Here is an 8115-nt window from a genome sequence, read left to right as displayed (position 1 = left end):
CCTATGTATTCACAACTCTCCTGACACAGAATGGCGCAACATAATTCAGGCCGTTACGAAGCACAATTAAGCCTATTTTCGAAACCTGCCCAGTTTCGAAACCCACTTTTATTTGAGTTTTTTAGGGGGGCAAAATATAGCCCCTTCTTAAGGATAAATTAAGTATGGGTGCTAGACTTAGATACCCCAAATTTCAAAATTCATTTTTTCACAAAGACTCAGTGGCCACTACATTTTTGTAAGATAAGAATATTAGATGATTCTTGAGGATACTTTAAATTATTGATCCTTTACCACAGTTTTTGACTTGAAATCTGCTTTTCGTTCTGGTTACAATTTTCTCTTTAAACATGTCAATTCGCAATCCAGCTTTCTTGTGCCGATGGTAAATAGTGCAACCTATAGCTTTGGCATTAGCTTTCAATGAAGTCGTCTCTTACATGCATCTGTCACTTAATTCCATTTTGGCTGTAAAAATGCTATAAAGCTACAGCTGGGGTAATATCCAAGTCCTTTGGAAGCGCATAGAGACATTATTCATAATGTGATATGCGCTATACAAGAACTGTATATTATTATTATTATGTATCGTAGACATGTGCCCATTTTGATGGGATATGATCGAGCAACTTCCTGCTATTCATGAAGTGATAATCTATTGTCACGAGAAAGGTTTCACTTGAATACTTTGGTCAGTGCTAGCTACACTCTTAAGTGGATAGATGAAACTTTGGGGGTAGCAGGCCTGCCAACCAGTACGTTTTAGGCATATTTAGTACGTTTTGCAACCAAAATACGGCAGTACGTTTTTTCTTTGAAAAATGCGTTTTTGGTAATTTTTTTTTTTACTAAATCGTAATTTATCGAGAAAAATCATCTCTATATGTCTCTATTTCATAAAACGTACACAAATATGGTTATTAGATCAATGTAATTTCAGGTAACTTATTTTTTTTTCAATCATTTTGTTAAAACCAGGGTGAAGATATACACATGTTTTAATGGTATTTTTTTTTCATCTGCAAGAGCAGTGCGCATTTTAGCTTGCATGCAGCTTGAGCGAGTGCGCCACGCATTTTATTATGAAATGCACTTTTTTGGGGGAATTTTTTTTTTTTTAAATCACAGAATACAGTTTTCATTCCCAGAGGTTGGCAGGTCTGGGGTAGTGTGTCACGATAAAGAGATGGGAGATTTCAAGTTGGTGTTGGTGTCAGAGGCTCAATTAAGATTGCTTCCCCTAGCTTCAAAACTTCTTCCGAGTTCACAAAAGTCATCCAGATCACATCATTAACATCTCGATCCCTCGTGAAATTCGTCCCCCGTACCAGCTGCAATCAAAATTTGGTGTATGCCGACATTAAATTTGACCCAACACCAATAGATCAACACCAAAATTGAAATCGCTCGCTGATTATTGTTGTTTTCATCTTGGCAGTGTTCAGTAGTATAACTTATTCACAGATCATCATTGAATCATTCAGGTTTCCTAATTCTAATATTTACCATCATTTTTTATTCATCAGTACACCCTTTTGTCGTATATGAGATAGTGACATTCCATGTGCTGTGTAGCAGATATTATTGGTAGTGATATTATTCAAGAGTATTGTTATTTCTTTCATGCAATAAGACAAATGCAGACTGCATGATCCTAGGAGGATATAGTGATACTGTATTGCATTTATTTTACTTGGTAATGACTAACTTGGGAAGCCTTGTATAAAACGCTGTTGTGTTTACGGTAGATTTTGCTTATAATACCTACGGCTGATTATAAGCTTTTTTGAACATTTATTGCCAATGACTTGTCCTATTAAAGTCATATCTTTGATAGTTTCAAAATTCCGAAAAATAATTCAAATATCAGTCACTAGGATTGTTTTTCTGTGCTATGGGATGTAAGACTTAGATTAGATACAGTGTAAATACAGGAAAACTTTAAGAAAACGTGTTAACTTTGAGTTTGAAGGAAAAAAAATAAAGAAAAAAATAATGGAACTTAGTGCAGTGGCAAGTTTTCCTATTCAGCTTTTTGTAGCAAGAATTTCTTGTCATTAATTATAGTTTGGTCTGTTTCCAATTATGCTTCATCACATTTTATTTCTCTTTATATTTTTTGTACTAATTGCATGATATATTTTCCGTTATCATTCAATCAAATTGTGTCACAGAAAAGAATAATTTATAGAAGTTGTATGTTTTGTTTCTAAAAAAAAAAAAAATGCCGTTACAAGTGTTATGAAACCAAAGTTTCTAGTATTGTGTTCTCAGAAGTGTTAACATTGAAGAAAAAATATAATAAACAAGAGTTTCTGAAGAAAATGTCATTTTGGATATTGTTTGTTTTTCACCACGGTGTTAGTATACTTTAGGGGCACTCCCCTTCTTCATTTGTCATGTAAAAAAAAAAATTCTACCAAATTATGTACTGAATGTGAAAAGCAATAAATAAGAAAAAATGAAAGATGGAATGTACAGATCACTGTGCGGATAATCCTATCATGAGCTGTAGGGATGGTTGGAGTGAAATGAAATTGTTTCAAAATGATTGAGATTGAGTTGGATATTGAAAGATGAGAATCGGATGGATGAGAGAGAAAAAAAAGAAAATATTCTTTTCGGGGGATAAGGTGAAGTCCTTCAGAGAACTAACCAGGATACTGTTTCATAAAGACTTGTTACAGTAACAAATGCACAAATTCTATAACAAGCTTACTATCAGCCAATCAGATTGAAGGATTTCAGTAGCTTTTAACTGTTATTGTAACGTGTTTATTATAACAAGTTTTATGAAAAAAGCCCCTGGATGAGATATGATGGCTTGAAGCAGAAGAATATAAAGATAGGGGAGGAGTCTTGGCAGAATAGATTGGGTGAAAAAAGGGAGGGGGGTGTTTCAGAACACGTCTTGTTGGTGATTTCCACGCCAAATTTGCTCTGAGCCAATCGGATGCAAGGATTTCAGTAGCTTTTTCAAATAATGGAATTCAGTTACTGTTTCGTGAAATGCTCCCATTTCAGGCAGCTTGACGGTCTTGGTTCCCGTTCATAAAGACTTGTTCTAATAACAAATGCAAGATTCCTATAACAAATTTACTACAAGCCAATCAGATTGAAGGATTTCAGTAGCTTATAACCGTTATGATAAATTTAATATTGTAACAAGTTTCATGAAACAGACCCCTGGGGCCCGAAAAGGTGATCAAAAGGAACTCCAACAATCAAATTTTCAACCTGTGAAATGCACGTATTAGGGATTTGCTCTTGATTTTTTTAGTCGCGTTTAAAACGCAACTAATTCTGCAACGGGCTCGTGATCAGAGACGGTCAAGCTGATCAAATGTATTTGTGATATTCATTGAATTTTTTCCGGATGTTCACAAACTCATTTCCATGGACATTCACAAGCCTTGTAAACATTTTTTTCACTTCATTTTAGAAACAATGTCAGCGAAGTGTAATTTGGTCTTGTCAGCCCACTGGGCTTTTTTATTCTTTTTTTTTCTGGGAAAATTATGCCCAATTTGGTCAAGAACCATTCAGTCTAATTGCCCGTTAGCCTATTGACCCCAATAAAATGCCTAATGTGGTGTAATCTGATTTGGTCTTATTAGATGACTTGGCAAAGTAAATAGGAATATTTTATAATGAGTTAGACGATATGTCAGTGAGCCCGAGTCCGAATGGTAAATTGAGACCAAAGAGGATACTTACATTTATTTATCCAATGTCCTATCGTTTGCTCTCTTTTGTCTTACAATTTCTTAAATTGTTTGAATTCTTCTATTATCTATATATAGTTGGTTCCCTCCTTTTAATGATCCCCTTTCCCATCTATCATCAGTGACACAACATTTGCTCCTGCGACAATTGCTCCAGTCTTACTTTTGTCTATGAAGATGTAGGGTTAGGGTTGCAATAGGGTTATATATAGGTTTCGGTTTGAAGTTAGCGTAGGGTAGTGTTAAACCCAGGGTCGAAGTTGGTCATTCTATTTAGTGTGTGGATACAGAGCAGAGCAGTTGTCACTGGAGAAAATGTCATGGAACCCTATCTTCTCTCTTTCTTTACCCCCCCCCCCCTCTGTCTCTTTCTCTCCCTCTCAATGTATCCTGTTTCACCTTCCTTAGTATTCAATTTCCTACCTCCTTTTTTTATCTTTCCCCTTCCTTTTCAGTCTCACTCTATGGCTTTTCTTGCTTCCATTCTTCTCCTTTTCCCCGTTCATCCCTCTCCCTTTCTCTGTCACTTATTCCCCTATTGTCCTACCCTTCTCTTTTGTATATCCTATCTTCTGCTTCTTCTCCTTCCTCTTCAAATCCTTTATATTATCCATTCACCTACTCACCCCCCCCCCCTCCCCTTTCTATGCCACTTCTCTCCCAAATGTCCTAGCCCTTTTTCTCTCTTTATATTTCTATTCCTCTCTCTTCAAGTTCTTCTCTTTCCTCTTCCATTCCCTTTTCTCCTCCAGTTCCCCCTACTCACCCCCCCCCCACTCTCTCTCTCTCACTCCTTCCTGAAATCTCCAACATGAAACGAACTTTCTCCCCTCTTTCTATAATATACATACTAATACTGGTATATGTACATGTATATAGTCTATTTCTCTGTATCTCTCTCTGCTCTCTCCCCGGCCTGCTCTGTCTGTATCTCTCTTCCTCCCCTCCCCCTCTATCTCTCCTCTCTCACACGCATCCTACCCCCTATTTCCCTCTCACCCCCTCTCTCTCCTTATACATTCTCCTGTTGTGCTGTCTTTTATTTACAATATTCCTAAGAGTTCAGGGGTCCGTTTCATAAACTACTTGCAACTGTTGTAACTTTGCCATTATGGCAACTACCATGGTAACCTTGATTCTGATTGGCTGCTGAGCCCTGTTACCATGGTAGTTGCCATTATTGCAAAGTTACAACAGTTGCAAATCCTTTGTGACACAGGCCCCAGAACTTCAAGAAACAAAAATACATGCAAGATATCTACGATTATCCATTTTTTATTCATATATTTCAAAGGTAAACATACTATTTACAATATTTACAGGTCATTAAGATTTTATTAGATCCCATTTAACATAAAATTTTCATATTTCCTCAAAATTCATATTATGTATACTTCAGTCTTCTAAAACTTCAATTGAATTTTTTTCTGCGGCATACGTATACGAAAATAAAAACTAACATTGCATAATAGGCACAATGCTGCCTGGATATTGAACTTGTGAATGGAGAAGTACCCCCCCCCCCCATCACTTGAAATCTGAAAATTAGTACATTACAAATACAAAGAAAGATATGAATGTTTGAGCCCATTATCAATCCATAGCAAATTGACAAATATATGAAGAACTGTGCAAGCTTCTAATGCTCAACAGAAAATTAATCAAAAACTTGCATTTCCTCAACAGAATGTCTAATTTCTTGAAAGAGCACACCTAATTGAATCATTCGAAATACGTTTTGATACAGTCCTGAATATACATAATTCAAATTTACTCATCAACTAAAAGATATAATAATCATTTGATAGTTTGCACCTCAATAATCCAAACTTAAAAACCATCAACTTTCCTTTTTTCGATAATTTTTTTTTTATCATGCTTGATTTTTTTTTATCATACTGGCTGGAGCCCTTAAATATCATCAAAATAAAAATTTAACTCTCCTATCATATGTTTCATAATAAAAGGATCAACTGCGTCTAAAAATATACATGTATAAAAAGTAATAATTGAAAATATGTATAATTCATCATTTTCACAGACACTCCCCCCCCCTCAAGTATGCCCTCTTGCCTACGATTAGCCCTCTTCCACCCCCCCCCCCCCTCCTCCAAGCAACTTATTTCAGACATAACAAATAAATTCTTTAAACATAAACTGTAAAATAAGAATTTTAATGCTTCTTAGAAAAGGGAAACAGTACCCACGAATGAGTGTGCTTGTCGTGTTATTTAAAAACAATTTAAAAACACACCATTCAAAATGAAAGATAAAAAGAAGGTTACACCCCCCCCCCCCACCTCCCTCCTCGATTTAATAACGAAAAGCTTTGAATGACGCCCTTGATTACAGAGAAAAGCATAGATAGCAAAGCTCATACCAAGCACACCGGGGAAGGGAGGTGGCTTACCAAGTGTTGAAGGGGGAAGTTGCATAACTTATAATAGTTAATAACATATTTTTGTTAAAAATTTTAATGAAAATATGTAGGAGGATTCATTGATATTCTGTGTTTCCTCAATTCTAAATTTCTGGATTTGTTCCCATGTACATGCATCTACAATTGGACATCTCCATATGTGCACTGCCATCGTGTGGACTCCTGATAACTCATTCTGGAAACAAAGGCGATGGTATCCTGGTGATGTTCCATGGGGCGAGCTGCCTGCGTTAGTTGTTGGGTAGAAAGGGTGACTTCTCGATCTCAGCCTCTGAATTCCTTGAGCACCTCCTGCAGATAAAATAGGAGGAGAGAGTTGGAAAGAGAAGAAGGGGGGTCATGATAATGATGTCAGTGATGATGATAATGATGGTGTGATGGTGATAATGATGAAGATGATGATACCAATGGTTATGATGATGAAGAGGAGGAGAAGGATAATGATGATGATGATGGTAGTGGAGGTGGTGGGATGATGACAATGACGATGATGATGATGATGATGATGATGATGATGATGATGATGATAATGATGATGATGATAATGATAATGATGATGATGTGATGGTGGTGGTGATGATAATGATGATGATGACGATGATGATGATGATGATGATGATGATGATGATGATGATGAAGATGATGATGTGATTGTGGTGGTGGTGGTGATGATGATGACGATGATGATGATGAGGAGGAGGATGATGAGGATGAGGAGGAGGAGGAGGAGGAGGAGGATGATGAAGATGATGATGATGATGTGATGGTGGTGATGATGATGAGGATGATGATGGTGATGATGATGATAACAAGGAAAGAGAAGAAAAGCCAATGAGAATACAGAAAAAGAAAGACAATTACATACGTAAATAAATTTTGAGCAATACTTACAGTATCTGCATTGTGAAACAACTTTCCTTTAACCTTTGTATGAATCTAATTCTAAGAGAACTACTTTTTCTTCTTTGAACAGTTGACAGGCCAGTTTCCCAAAGCTTTAGTATCATCCCCAAATAGCTTGTTATTGATCTAATTCTTTTTAAATTTTTGAATTAAGTATGTACATGGTGTGGGGTCATTTTGAGCCCTTTCTTCTCTTCTGAACCCCGGTGCATAAAAGATACCATTATGGTAACTTTGAAATGCAATGGTAAATTGCGTTAAATCCTCTATTTTGATTGGCTGTTGATCAGCATTACCTTGGTAGGTACCACTGGCAAAGTTACCATAATGGTAACTTTTATGCATTGTTTGTAACGGGGCCTGGATCATGATTACGAAAGGGGAGCAGCAATCCATATTTCATATTTCATGCAGGGGGAGGGGGGATTCAAAACTGCGGTGAAAACCAAGACTACTTCAGAAATAAATATTGAATAACAGGATTTCATTGTGGATTCCAAATCAATATTACAAATCAGGCCTATTTGCAAGCTATGTATTTTAATGTGAAAAAAAATAAAAAGGGAATACCGGTAGAACAAAATAAATATCATCACAAACCTTGGCAACATTTTGTATGTGAAGAGGAGAAAGGGCGTTCTCTCTATTCTCTTGAGCTTCAGTATTGGCCCTGATGGCCAACTTCCGGAGGAACAGCATGTAATCTAAAAATATCTGTAACAAAAAAAATGAAAGCTAGCCTAGCATTGTCATGATCATGGTTCATGAACTGACACCAAGGCAACAGTGTGACGTTTGTCTTGATTTTACAGATAAATCAACAGATCAAAGTTTTTTCAAAGTCAATCAAAGAGAATCTATTCTACGTGTATCTCTGCTGGTGTGATATGTTACATGATGTAAGATGCTTTGAAGTTTGCTTGAGAGAACTAGATAGATAGATAGATAGATATGTAACAACATCAGGGTGCTACATAAGCACTTGCCCGATTGCCCGGGGCAAGTAAAAGTTAAAGACGGGTAAGTGTTTTGAAGTAAAGACCAAAA

This window comes from Lytechinus pictus, chromosome 17, assembly GCF_037042905.1.
Source record: "Lytechinus pictus isolate F3 Inbred chromosome 17, Lp3.0, whole genome shotgun sequence".
In the NCBI taxonomy this organism is placed as follows: domain Eukaryota; kingdom Metazoa; phylum Echinodermata; class Echinoidea; order Temnopleuroida; family Toxopneustidae; genus Lytechinus; species Lytechinus pictus.
The sequence above is the reverse complement of the archived record's forward strand: the minus strand, read 5'-3'. Positions refer to the sequence as shown.